General features: G+C 37.5%; 1 protein-coding gene and 1 non-coding gene across 4 annotated transcripts in view; both read left to right on the forward strand.

Annotated features, from left to right (window-relative positions):
• Positions 1–13,722, forward strand: part of FBXO11 (F-box protein 11) — a 98,472-nt gene that overhangs the window by 49,148 nt on the left and 35,602 nt on the right. The gene's annotated exons all lie outside the window — the stretch shown is intronic.
• Positions 5,936–6,042, forward strand: LOC119474094. Its single transcript, XR_005203391.1, has one exon. It is a non-coding gene; the product is annotated as a U6 spliceosomal RNA (small nuclear RNA).

Raw genomic sequence — 13,722 nt, forward strand, 5'->3', positions numbered from 1 at the left:
AATAATAATAATAATAATACTGATTTGCTCATTAATGGCTGTGTATATCTTTTCTGTCCAAGTAAATGGCATGTTCTTTGTTTATGGGGCAGTTTATATACTGATTTTGTAATCTCTTAATAGTAAATCCATGTTCACTATTAAGTCTGCAGACTTGGAAATCTGGTACCCTAATAAAAAGAATTGTGTGCAGGTGAACTTTGAATAAAATATTAAGCTTCTGTGCATGAATAGTGTGATGTCTGTATTGGCTGCTCAGAGTTATCCCACTATCACATGTAAACATTGTCTGTTGATTTTTGGTCCGATGGGCTACATTCAACATTCTTACCATCCAACTCATCCTAGTGTAACTTTAAGTCATATACTTAAAGCTTAATGTTATGTTTCTTCAACTTGGATAATATCTATAGACTCCCTTCTTTGTATCATGACGTTCATGGTTTTGCCTTTTACCACTGTGCTGTTTCAGTTCTATATTTTCATTATCACAGTTGATAACATAATTGTCCTATTGTTGGTGAAGTCTTCTTCATTGGTGTATATGTAGGTTGATTGTCAAAGTTGAAAATTGAATATTCACCTTATTATAAATATGGACATTTTACCTCTGTAGTGCTGAATATTTGCTAAAATTTTGTTTCATTCTCCACTAACTGATATTACTGTCCATAGGCCACTCAAAAGATTATTTCTAGCTGTTTTGACGAATTTTCTTTTTATATACCACTTACTGTCTTTTATGTCCTCAAGTTTTTCCAAGTTCCCTACTATGTAATCTGTTACCATTTTTTTTCAAGGAAATTTCATTCCTAGAGCCCTCTTCCAATGTGTGCTGGTTTCTTTGGACCTATTTTATACCCTTTATCTTGGGATTCCTTCCTTTTGTTGTTTTCCTGAGATTACATCATTAATTGCTGCATACCATGTCTTCCTCTTGTTTACTCCTTAGTTTTGCTGAAATATGTCTTCCAGTAATTTCTTAAGAAGGATTGTGGAGGAGATTATAAGCCTCTGTGTGTCTGGAAATTTCTTTAATCTACCCTTATGTTTGTTTGGTGGTTTGATGGGGAGATTTGGCTTGTTTTGAGATCCACATATCATCATATCCTTTGTTGTACTTGAATTTTCCAAGTTGAAAGCTTCTTGTTTGTTTTTCATCTTTAGAGATGGGATTCCACTTGGTTGTCTAGGCCTGGAGTGCATAGTGCAATCGTAACACACTGCAGCCTTACCCTTAGGCTCAAGTGATCCTTCTGCCTCAGCCTCCTGAGTAGCTGGAGCTACAAGTGCGGACCACCATGACTGACTTTCTCTCAGGTTTTGAGGAACTTTGATATCTCTGTCTTCTTTTGTAGGGTCTCCTATACTTTACTAGGCAATCTTCTTTTTCTACTTGGCTTCACCAGGCAACATTCTTTTCTTACTTTTTTTTCTTTTAGAAATGAAGTTTCACTCTTGTTGCCCATGCTGGAGTGTAATGGCACAATCTCGGCTCACTGCAACCACCGCCTTTCAGGTTCAAGCAGTTCTCCTGCCTTAGCTTCCCGAGTAGCTGGGAATATAGGTGTGTGCCACCACATCAGGCTAATTTTGTATTTTTAGTAGAGACTGGGTTTCACCATGATGTTCAGGCTGGTCTCGAACTCCTGACCTCACGTGATCAGACCGCCTTGGCCTCCCAAAGTGCTTGGGACCACGCCTGGCCATGTTCCTTTATTTTTGTTCCAGAAATCTGTTGAAATTCTTATGTACACTGATGATGTCCATACTGTTTTCTTTGTTGTAGGGATTTATATCTTCATTTTCTTACTTACATTAAAGAGTCTCAGAGATAAAATGAGTCTACCTACAAGCCTGGGCAACATGGTGAGACCCCATGTCTACAAAAAACACACATGCGCTTTTGGTCCTAGTTACTTAGGAGGCTGAGGTGTGTGTGGGAGGATCACTTGAGCTCTGGAAGTCGAGGCTGCAGTGAGCTGGGATCGTGCCACTGCAGTCTATCCTGGGCGACAGAGTGAGACCCTGTTGCAAAAACAGACAAACAAAAAATGAGTCTAACTAATCTGTCATTTTTCCCCAAATTTTTATTTTTAAACATTAGAAATTTAAATGTACTAAGAAAGTAACTTGAACACTAAATCCCTAACAATGATATAGTGATCTCACAATTCCAGAAAGTGATTCCTGATTTCATGTTCTGTTTTATAGATAATAGGATATATATTTATATACAGCTTTCCTGTGGATAATGGCAAAAACATTAGCAGGGGTGAGTGACTGAGCTGTAATTTTTTTAGGTTTTTACTTTGTTTCGTCCCTATTCTTAACTACCACCACCCATAATCCAGGCCTTTTTTCTAATTTATTGCTGTTATTGAAGGAGTCTTGTTTTGCCTTAGTTTCTTATATATACATTGCTGTCAAAGCCAAAAGGTTTGGTAAATGTTACAACAGTAATTGAAAAAAGGTAGAGCCTAGCAATCTGTGTTTTGGTTTTTGGTTTTGAGATGGCATGGAGCCTCCCCCACCCTGTCGGGCAGGCTGGAGTGCAGTGGGGCAATGTCAGCTCACTGCAACCTCCACCTCCCTGGTTCAAGAGATTCTCCTTAGCCTCTCGAGTAGCTAGGATTATAGGTATATGCCACTGCACCCAGCTAATTTTTGTATTTTTAGTACAGATGGGGTTTCACCACACTGGTCAGCCTGGTCTCTAACTCCTGACCTCAGGTGATTATACAGGCATGAGCCACCACGCCTGGCCAGCAATCTGTGTTTTAACCAAACTTCCACATAATTCTAATTAATTTATGCTTTGAGAACTGTTAATCTAGTTTGTCCCTCTCATTTTACAGGCAAAGAATTGAGGTCTATAGAGATTAATTGAATTGTCCAAAGTCATACAGCTAGGTATAGTTTTCTGTTATTTATTTTAATTTTATTCCGTTTTCCCCCAGTATTCAATAGTTTTCTTTCTAATACTCCATATTTGATTTGACTTTTTGCAAGTTGTAATTACAGTTAAGTCTAAAATGGGAAAGTTGGAGAAGACTTTATGGAGAACATGAGATTTGACTGAACAATAAACATTAAGTAGAGAGAAAAGAGGGGGGTGTTATAAGCAGTAGGACCACAGTGAATAAAGGTATAGTTAGGTTTTAAAAAAAAAAAAAGAAAAGTCCTGGGAACACAATTGGCAAGTTGGACTAATAACAACTAGGTGTTCCTTTATAGGAATAAAGTAATTATCACAGTGCCTGGTGTGTTAATAAATGTTAACTGCCCATTATTGGTGTTGGCTGGTGTTATTGGTTGCGTTGTTGATTTTGTTATCGTTGTTGGAGAAGTCAAACAGAACTGAAGTTAAAGCTGTGGCTTTCTGAATCAGATCTCAGCCCTGCTGTTTACTGTTTGACTTAATCTCTCCTAAACTTCAGTATCTACATTTGTAAAATGGATATGGTGGTTGTAACAAATAAAATATATGTTGATGCTATAACAGCTTTATAATAAGTACTTTAATGTCAACTATTATATGTCTTGGCTTGATAAGTCATTTGATTCTGAGTGACTTAAATAATGTCAAAAATCATAATTATTCTTAAAGGATAAATTTGTCATGATTGAAGAGTTCACAACTATGGCCAAGGCAGAAAACCTTAATAACAGGGAACTGGTTAAGTAAACTCTAATAACAAGGGACTGATTAAATGAATTGTGGGACATTGATAATCCTGTAGCCGTTGAAAACTGTTCGTTTCAGAAAAAACTTTATGACATGCATCATGAACTTACTTCGTATTCATGATACAGTAACAATGAAAAAGTTACCAGGCAGTACATAGTGTCTCAAATTATATAATTTGTTTAAAGTATTGCTCAAAGAATATTCTTAAACATTAATGAGGATAAACTCTGAGTCTTTGAGTAACTGTTTTCTCTTTTGTGTGTTTTTCTTTATTCAAAATTTTTAAGTGAACATACTTTCATAATTAGGAAAAAATTAATGTGACACATACTTTGAAACTAGCAGGATTGTTGGAATAGTTTTATAGCCTCTCCAAATGACCGCTGATACTTTAAAGGGAACAGTATTCATTTTTATCTGCGGTCAGCACAAGCCTCCAGCTGGAATTTGAAATATATTTTGAGTGGACCTTGCTAACTTTCAGTATCCCACCTCAATTATGATAATGGCTAATGTTGAGAGGTCATCTCTACCAGGTACTGTTAAGTATTACCAATCTTACTTAATCTTCACAATAATTTTATATGGTAAGCACCATGATTATCTCCATTTTATAGATGAATTGAAAATTAGTGAAGGAACTTAAGAGGTTAAAGCACTTGTGCAAGATAACAGGATGGTTACTAAGCCAGGAATTTAACCAAGAGCCAGACTTTTTTGAGCCTGTATCCTTAGTCATTGTGCTGTACTGTCTCCACATATTAATATTTACAATGCTAAAACATCTGAGGAGCTACCTATTAAGAAAACGAAGGGTCTAATTTAATGTTGTGGTATTTCTATATATTTGAATAAGATATGACATGGAAAAGTATTATTTTATCTTTTAAAAATTCTTGGGCTAGGTGTGGTGGCTCACACCTGTAATCCCAGCACTTAAAAAGGCCAACGCAGGCAGATCATGAGGTCAGGAGTTCGAGACCAGCCTGGCCAACATGGTGAAACCCTGTCTATACAAAAAATACAAAAAATTAGCTCAGCATGGTGGTGTGCGCCTGCAATCCCAGCTACTCAGGAGGCAGAGGTGGGAGAACGGCTTGAAACCCGGGAGGTAGAGGTTGCAGAGATCTGAGATCATGCCACTGCACTCTAGCCTAGGTGACACAGCAAGATGCCGTCTCAAGAAAAGCCTTCAGATTAAACATTTCCGAAAGGTTTGTGCCCCATTCTGTGGTATTTTTTATAGGCTAATATACTCCTAATAAATATATCCAGTATTAGTAAAATGAATTTGATAACAGAGATTAAGAGTATGGGGCTCTAGCCGGGCGCGGTGGCTCACGTGTATAATCCCAGCATTTTGGGAGGCCGAGGCTGGCAGATCACAAGGTCAAGAGATTGAGACCATCCTGGCCAACATGGTGAAACCCTGTCTCTACAAAAAATACAAAAAATTAGCCAGGCGTGGTGGTGCGTGCCTGTAGTCCCAGCTACTCGGGAGGCTGAGGCAGGAAAATTGCTTGAAACCAGAAAACGGAAGTTGCAGTGAGCCAGGATCATGCCACTGCATTCCAGCCTGGTGATAGAGCAAGACTCCGTCTCAAAATTTAAAAAATATATATATATGGGCCTCTGGAACTTAACCATCTGATTTCATATTCTGCCTCTGCTGCTTAATACTTTATGACCTAGCATGAGTTGCCTAACCTCTCTTTGCCTGGTTTCTTCATCTGTAACATAGGAATAATAATGTGTCCCTTATGAAGTTGATGCAAGGATTCAATGAACTGATACACGTATAAAACACTTGAAACAGTAGTGCCTGCACATGTTAAGTTTTTGGTAAGTGTTAGGTACACTGTCAGCAGTAATAGTACTATTTATTTGAATTACTATCATTATTATCATCCATCATCATTTGTATTGCTATAATAAACTTCTAAAAGACACCCAAATTACTTTGTAGTGAAAAGTAAAAATAAAAACATTACATCTAGAGTCCATTGACTTAAAAATTATTTTGCTACCACTTACTGGCTTTCTGACCTTACACATTTCACTTAACCTTAATGGTCTGAACTGCCCGTCAATAAAACAAGTTAATATTTTTCTTGTCGGGTGATATCTTGATTTGTAAAAAACATTACTAGAAACTATGTTGCAGTACCAGAAATTATCGTTAAATTATGGGAGTATGAAAGAGAACTGATGATGCTGAGCCCACCATCCTCTTCTCTCTCTGGTGAGGTCCATTTTTCTTCTTTCAATAAGATGGTTTCTTGATACAGAAAAGATTAGCATGGCCCCTGCCCAAGAGTGACATGCACATTTGTGGAGTGTTATGTATTTTTTAAAAAGTTGTTTCATGTGTGAATTCATAAAGGGAAAGATTCAGCATTTAGTGCTTATAAGAATATAATAGCCATATTTTCATTTTGCTCTTCATGCTTCATACTCCTGCTCTTATACTCCTTGCCCATAAACTAAAGACATTTCTAGAAATTTTTAAATTTCATGTGAAAAGAAAATTAGGGACAGGCTAAATTGTTTTAAGCTGTGTGCATATGATGATTTGTGTCCTGTTTTATACTTTCATAACACCTGCGTGTGTCCATAGTATGGCAGTTACTATATTGCTTCAATTATTTGTTTACATATCTCACTCCCCAACTAGAACAGTTCCCTCAGTGGTGGACCTTTATATTCACAATGACTATAAGCAGATGAAAATTAATAGGCTGGGCTCAGTGGCTCATGCCTATAATCCCAGCACTTTGGGAGGCCGAGGCAAGGTGGATCATGAGATCAGGAGTTCGAGACCAGCCTGGCCAACATAGTGAAACCCTGTCTCTACTAAAAATACAAAATTAGCTGGGTATGATGGCATGCACCTGTAGTCCCAGCTACTTGGGAGGCTGAGGCAGGAGAATCGCTTGAACCTGGGAGGCAGAGGTTGTGGTGAGCCGGTATTATGCCACTGCACTCCAGCCTAGTCAACAGAGCAAGCTCAAAAAGAGAAGAAAATTAATAGCATTTGGTTGATAATGTCTGTGAATCCAAGATTAGGCTTAAAAAAAAAAAAAAAAAGCTAGGTTTGATTTAATTGTTAATTTGGGGCTATGGTCATTCTGGTCTTAAATTAATGACATATTCGATACTCTGGTCATATCAACTTCTACTTGGGTATATAACACTACTTTTGAATTACATTGTCCAATTGAACTTGGATTGAATTTAGGTATGTTAAATTTTTGGAAGTTAGTAACTTTAAAAATAGTTTTTTTCTTCCTTGTTAAAATAGAAAATTATCGTATGTATTTTAGGAAATTTGACTGTTAGGAAATACTGAACGTGAAAAAGTAGAGGAAGAAATATAAGAATGGAAGAAAACATTTTTTAATGCTCCATTCTAGGGAGAGATTGTTTTACACTCCTTTTCCCAAAAGCAATGAGAGAAAATGTCATAAGAGAACAGAATGTGATATGTAACAGAAAAGAATTAAAATAAAGTTAAGTTACTCTCAAGAAACTTTAATCCTTGAATTAGTAGTTGTCAGTTGGAAATTTTAATCAAATAAAGTTATGAACTTTTGTCAATTCCGGGCCCACAGACATATTTTACTTATTTTTTAAAATTTGTTTCAAATTCATGAATCTGTGGACATTTTTTATATGGAGTATTGTTAATTTTGACATCAACAGATAACAGTCCACTTTACATCACATGGCTAACTCTCAAATATTGAATGGCACGTCTACCATGAAACAGTATTGTACCATATGTAATTATGAAAGCTAATCTATGCTTTCTGACTCCCCATTCCTAGTGTAGTGTATTTTCAGAGTGACAAAATTCTCTATTTCCAACCCAAATGACTAACGCTTGAGATCTACATACTTAAGTTTTATATTGGGCATTTCCACTTGAATGTCTCACAGGTACCTCAAAGCTCAAAATCCAAACTGTAACTCATCTTTTTTCCCCTTCCTCTTAGCTTCCAAAATCACTGCCTTAGTACATGGCACCACCATTCATTGGATTGCCCAAATCAACATTAATTTGGTTCCAGCCTTTTCTCCACTCCCCAGCCCACTGTATCCACTCATCAGGTTTTATGAGATTTACCTTGTAATGTATCTCATATATCCATGTTTTCCATATTTATTACTGTAGCCACCTTCCTCTCTGAGTTATATTGTGCTGTAGCTCCTTTACTGGTCTTCTCCCACCAGTGCTATTTCCAGTTGTTTTTACTTTGGGTGACCTTCCTAAAACCCAAATCAGAACATAGTACTGTTCTTTTTGATACCCTTCAGTGACTATCCCTTGTTTTTAAGATAAAGTCTAAATTCTTTAGACTTAGAAAATTTATACTTATTGTAATTTATAAAAATTTATATTTAGAAAATGTGTTTGTAACAGCCTTGATAATTTAGTCTCTGCTACACCGTATAGCCATACATATGGAGCAGCTGGCAGTTCCTTGATACCTGTGCTGGAGATGAACATTTTCAAGTCTTCACACACACCCTTCCTTCTGCTTGACTGACTCCCAGTTGTCATTCATTTCTCAGCTTGGACTTTATTCAGAAAACCTTATACCAACACCCAGACATCATCTAAGATTGGATTAGATGTTCTTATATATTCCCGAAATACTTTCTACTTATCCATATCAGCATGTAACACACTGCATCGTTATTGCCTGTTCAGTTGTCTCTCTCTCTCTTAGGCTGTTGAATAGCAAATACCATATTATCTTTGATTGACTTGTTTCACCAATACCTAGCACAGTGCATGGCAAGATTTGGCTTCTGAAGATTGTTGTTAAGTAATGAAAATGCATTTTTCTGAGTCATTTTAAGTATAATGATTTTTCGGGTGGCAAAAATTTAAGAGAAAGAGAGTGTGTATGTGTGAATAACTGAATACATTAATGGAATTGTTATATAACAGTATCCTAAATAAATAATTTAAAAATTGTAACTACATGTAAAATAAAATCAAACATCTGCTTACAGCAAGTCAAGCTTTTAAAAAGGAGTTTTTTTTATAATAACTTTATTTTTGGGCTCCCTACTATAAAATATTTAAATTTTAAGTAAACCATTTAACTTTAAAAGTATTTAAATTTTGTCTTGATTTCCACTTGTGAATTTTTTTAGCAGCTAGAGAAAAGCTGTGGTAGTTTCCAACTGTGTTAGAAACAGTTGTCAAGTGTGGTTCCTTTACACTATGAGACTGGGAGCTGTTTCTAAACACAAAGTTGTTAGTAGCACAGATTTGCCTAAGTTTCCAATCTGATCTGTGACTATGGGTAAGTTAATTGGAATTTGTGTATTTGTGGGGAAAAAAAACTTCTGTCAATTAAATTACGTAAATTACTCTCTTACTTTATAACCTAAAATGTATAGACTTTAAACCCCAGCCAGTAAATAGTACAGTTTTTTGCAAATCTTCAAGGTAAAAGTTATACAAAAATCAAAGTATTCTGCCAGCCTCAGAATAGATAGACTCAAGACACTTAGGATTCTTACTTGAATCCTAAAATAAATTTTCAGTGCTACATTTATTATCAAAGATGTCAAAGATTATTTTTAATTAAAGAAACATGTTTATTTTCCAGAAGCCTTTACTTACTTCTGTGGTTTCTACTAATACTGAAGGTTGTATTGTATTCATAGCATAGGATTTGTAGTAAAATTTAGAAATTATAAAATAAATTTTGTTATATATGTGTGCAAATAGCATACTTTAAAATTGCACACTAACTTCTTATCCTTTAAGACAGTGGTCCCCAGCCCTTTTTGGCACCAATGACGGTTCTGTGGAAGACTGTTTTTCCATGGACCTGGAGGGGTGGATGGTTTCAGGATGAAACTTTTAACCTCAGATCATCAGACATTAGATTCTCATAAGGAATGCACAACTTAGATCCTTTGCATGTGCAGTTCACAGTAGGGTTCACGCTTCTATGAGAATCAAATGCCTCTGACAGAAGTCAGAGTTCAGGCAGTAATGTTTGCTGACCCACCACTCACTTCCCACTGGGTGGCCCAGTTCCTAACTGGCCACAGGGGTTGGGGATCTCTGCTTTAAGATAACTGATAAAGGGTTAGTGAAAAATATATATGTGTATAAAGCGTTAGTGAAAAATATATATGTGTATGTGTGTGTTTTTATATACACACACTCTTGCTAACGCAGTCATACACCACATAACAATGTTTTCATTAACAACCGACTGTGTATGACAGTGGTCCCAAAAGATTATGATACCGTATTTTGTTTGTTTGTTTGAGACGGAATCCAGTGGTGTACCCTTGGCTTACTACAACCTCATGAGTTCAGGTCATTCTCCTGCCTCAGCCTCCTGAGTAGCTGGGACTACAGGCACGGGCCACCACGCCCTGCTAATTTTTGTATTTTTAGTAGAGATGGGGTTTCACCATGTTGACCGCTGGTCTTGAACTGCAGACCTCAAGTGATCCTCCCGCCGTGGCCTCCCAAAGTGCTGGCATTACAGGTGTGAGCAACCGCCTCTAGCCATGATACTATATTTTTACTGTACCTTTTTCTATCTTTAGATAGGCATTTTTTCCTTCCTTCCTTCCCTTCCTTCACCTCCACTTCCACCTCCATCTCTACCTCTACCTCCCCCCTCCCCGTCCCCCTCTTTTTCGTTGGAGTCTTGCTCTGTCACTCAGGCTGGAGTGCTATTGATGCAGTGTTAGCTCAGTGAAGTCTACACCATCCATGTTCAAGCAGTTCTCCTGCCTCAGCCTCCTGAATAACTGGGATTACAAGTGACCACCACCACACCCGGCTAATTTTTAAATTTTTAATAGAGACAGGGTTTCACCCTGTTGATCAGGGTGATCTTGAACTCCTGACCTTAGATGAACTGCCCGCCTTGGCTTCCCAAAGTACAGGGGATTACAGGTGTGAACCACCACACTTACGCTTCTCAGAACATGCTTTTGTCTTTAAGTGACAAGGGCCTGTATGTGTCTGCACTGTCCAGTTGAGATAGCTACTACGTGCATGTGGCTGTTGAACACTTGAAATATGCCTAGTCTGAATAGAGGCATGCTACAAGTGTTAAACATACATACTAATTTCAAAGACTTAGTTTGAAAAAAATGTAAAATATCTCAGTAATAATTTTAATAATTTTATATTTACTTGTTGATATATTTCAATTTAGTATGTTAAAATATGTTAAAATTAATTTCACTCTTTTCTTTTTTAATGTAGCTAAATTACATATATGGATTGTGTTCTATTTCTGGTGGACATCTCTGGTCTAAAACTTTTTTTCTAACTAAAATTTTTCTGTAAATTATGGTTAAAATTGAACATTTTTGGTAGAGATATTTTGTAGGAGTCTTTGATTACAACTTGACATTGAACATTAGCATTAATATTAGATGTAAAAATGAAAACTATAAGATTAAAAATTTTTGTAACTTTTTTGTTGTTGTTGAGATGGAGTTTCACTCTTGTTGCCCAGGTTGGAATGCAATGGCGCGATCTCAGCTCACCAAAACCTCCACCTCCTGGGTTCAAGCAATTCTCCTGCCTCAGCCTCCCGAGTAGCTGGGATTTACAGGCATGTGCCACCACACCTGGCTCATTTTGTATTTTTAATAAAGACGGGGTTTCTCCATGTTGGTCAGGCTCAGTCTCAAACTCCCGGCCTCAGGTGATCTGTCGCCTTGGCCTCCCAAAGTGCTAGGGTTGCAGGTGTGAGCCACCATGCCTAGCCAAAATTATTTTAAGGTCTTACTTTTACTCTTGTTAGCACAAAACCATAACTAATCTATGATTTCATGTTTTTTGGGTTGGAGCCAGTTTGGCGTATCTTATCATGGATATTGGCTTTATTCATTTTTTTTAATGTAACAAATTTTTTTTGTTTTATGTATGCCAAGTATGTCTTGGGGAATACTTCTCCGTAATTTCAGGAGGGAACAAAAAATAATTGATGTACATGTAAATGTATTTGTGGGTTTGGAGGTTGGAAGGAAGTTAAGGCAGTTCTTGCCTGGCTTACTTTTTTTCTGTAAAGCAGGACATAAGGCCATCATAGCCACTATTAGTGATGGCTTCTATGAAGAACTAACTTCCTTGAGTAAAATCAAAGGGTTCTCCATAAATGGTAATCAATATTTACTGAGTACTTACTAGGCCCCAGGCTAAACACTGAAGAATATAAAAGAGGGCCCTTGCCCTCAGAGCTTCTATTTTTGTTAGGGAAGTATGGCATATAACAAAAAAAAAGTAAATACAACATAAGGCAGCTAAGGTGTATAGTAAGAAATACATGGTACATATTCAGTACTACAAGAGTTCAAAAGATGAAGCGAACCCAAATGACTAGAGATTTAAGCTTCCTCTTTTGCTGCTTATCACAGTAGTAGCCAAGTAATCCTCCCAGAATGATCCCTTTTTAAGTACTTTTTGTCACTGTACTTGATTGTTAGAACAGTCAGTAGTAATTTAATATGAAAACGATATAGAAATTTAACATATTCTTCAGCACAGAGTTCAAAACAGTAATTTTATAACTCATGAGCACGTGGCCAGGCACAGTGGCTCACGCCTGTAATCCCAGCACTTAGAGAGGCCCGAGTAGGCAACTCATGAAGTCAGGAGATCTGAGACCATCCTGGCTAACACGATGAAACTCTGTCTCTACTAAAAATACCAAAAATTAGCCGCCATGGTGGCATGTGCGGAGTCCCAGCTACTCGAGAGGCTGAGACGGGAGAATTGCTTGAACCCGGGAGGCAGAGGTTGCAGTGAGCCAAGATCATGCCACTGCACTTCAGCCTGGGCAACAGAGTGAGACTCCATCTCAAAAAAAAAAATTTAAAGAAATAACTCATGAGCGCTTTAGGACAGTGTTTACAAATGGGAAGTTGAGATTTCTGTGGTATTCGTGATTTAATGCACGTAGCTTCTTGAATTTATTTGCTCTATGTTTTAGGTTGCAGCTGAATACCTTCTCTTTCCTGTTACTACCTCTGAATTCCTTCCTTTTTGGTCTTTAATATTTGCTTAGAGAGAAGGAAAAGGATTCTAGGGTGTGGTGGGTGGGTTTCTATAGTAATAAGATCTACAGATTTTTGAAAGGTGAAGGTGAGAGAGAGAAGAGGGAGTTGTATAGGATGAAAAGTTTGAGAATGTACTTTTGAGTGTTGTAGAATTGGACTGACTACTGAGGGCATGGTAGACAAGCTGGTAGACATTAACCCACATGCATGCATACTCCAAACATACCAAAATGAAATATGCAATAAGGGCTGGGTACAGTGGCTCATGCCTGTAATCCCAGCACTTTGAGAGGCTGAGGTGGGCAGATCACTTGAGCTCAGGAGTTTGAGACCATCCTGGGCAACATGGCAAAATCCCATCTTCTAGAAAGTACAAAAATTAACGGGGCTTGGGGGTATGCACACCTGTAGTCCCAGCTACTCAGAGGTTGAGATGGGAGAATTTGATTGAGCCAGGGAAACGGAGGTTGTAATGAGCTGAGATCTCACCACTGCACTCCAGCCTGGGTGACAGAGTGAGACCCTGTCTCAAAACAAAACAAACAAAAGAAATATGTAATAAGAACAAAACTGTAAATGAATAACTAAACATTTAAGGAAGGAAAGAAGAGGAGGAAAGTTTATAGGTGTCAGAAATCAGAGAAATAAAATCAAAACAGCAAGTGGGAGCTAGTGCTGCTGTATAATAGCACACGAGGGTTTTGGTCCTGGATATGTTCTAAGGGGTCTGGGTTTGAAATTTATTGCACATATGGGGATAGGATATATGGCCTTGGGCCTTTGCAAAATATATCTAGAACAAAGACCCAGGCATGTGGCCCAGAACCTGAAATAACTTCCCTAATTGTGCATAGAGATTAGAAAAAGTGCCTGCTAGTCAAACGCTCAAAAACAAAGTCAGAAGAAAGAATATAAAGTGTGAGTGAAATGATTAAAGAGATAAGGAAATGAAGCATGATGAGATAACAGAT

The sequence above is a fragment of the Cebus imitator genome, unplaced genomic scaffold (genome assembly GCF_001604975.1).
Source record: "Cebus imitator isolate Cc_AM_T3 unplaced genomic scaffold, Cebus_imitator-1.0 Scaffold209, whole genome shotgun sequence".
Lineage (NCBI taxonomy): Eukaryota > Metazoa > Chordata > Mammalia > Primates > Cebidae > Cebus > Cebus imitator.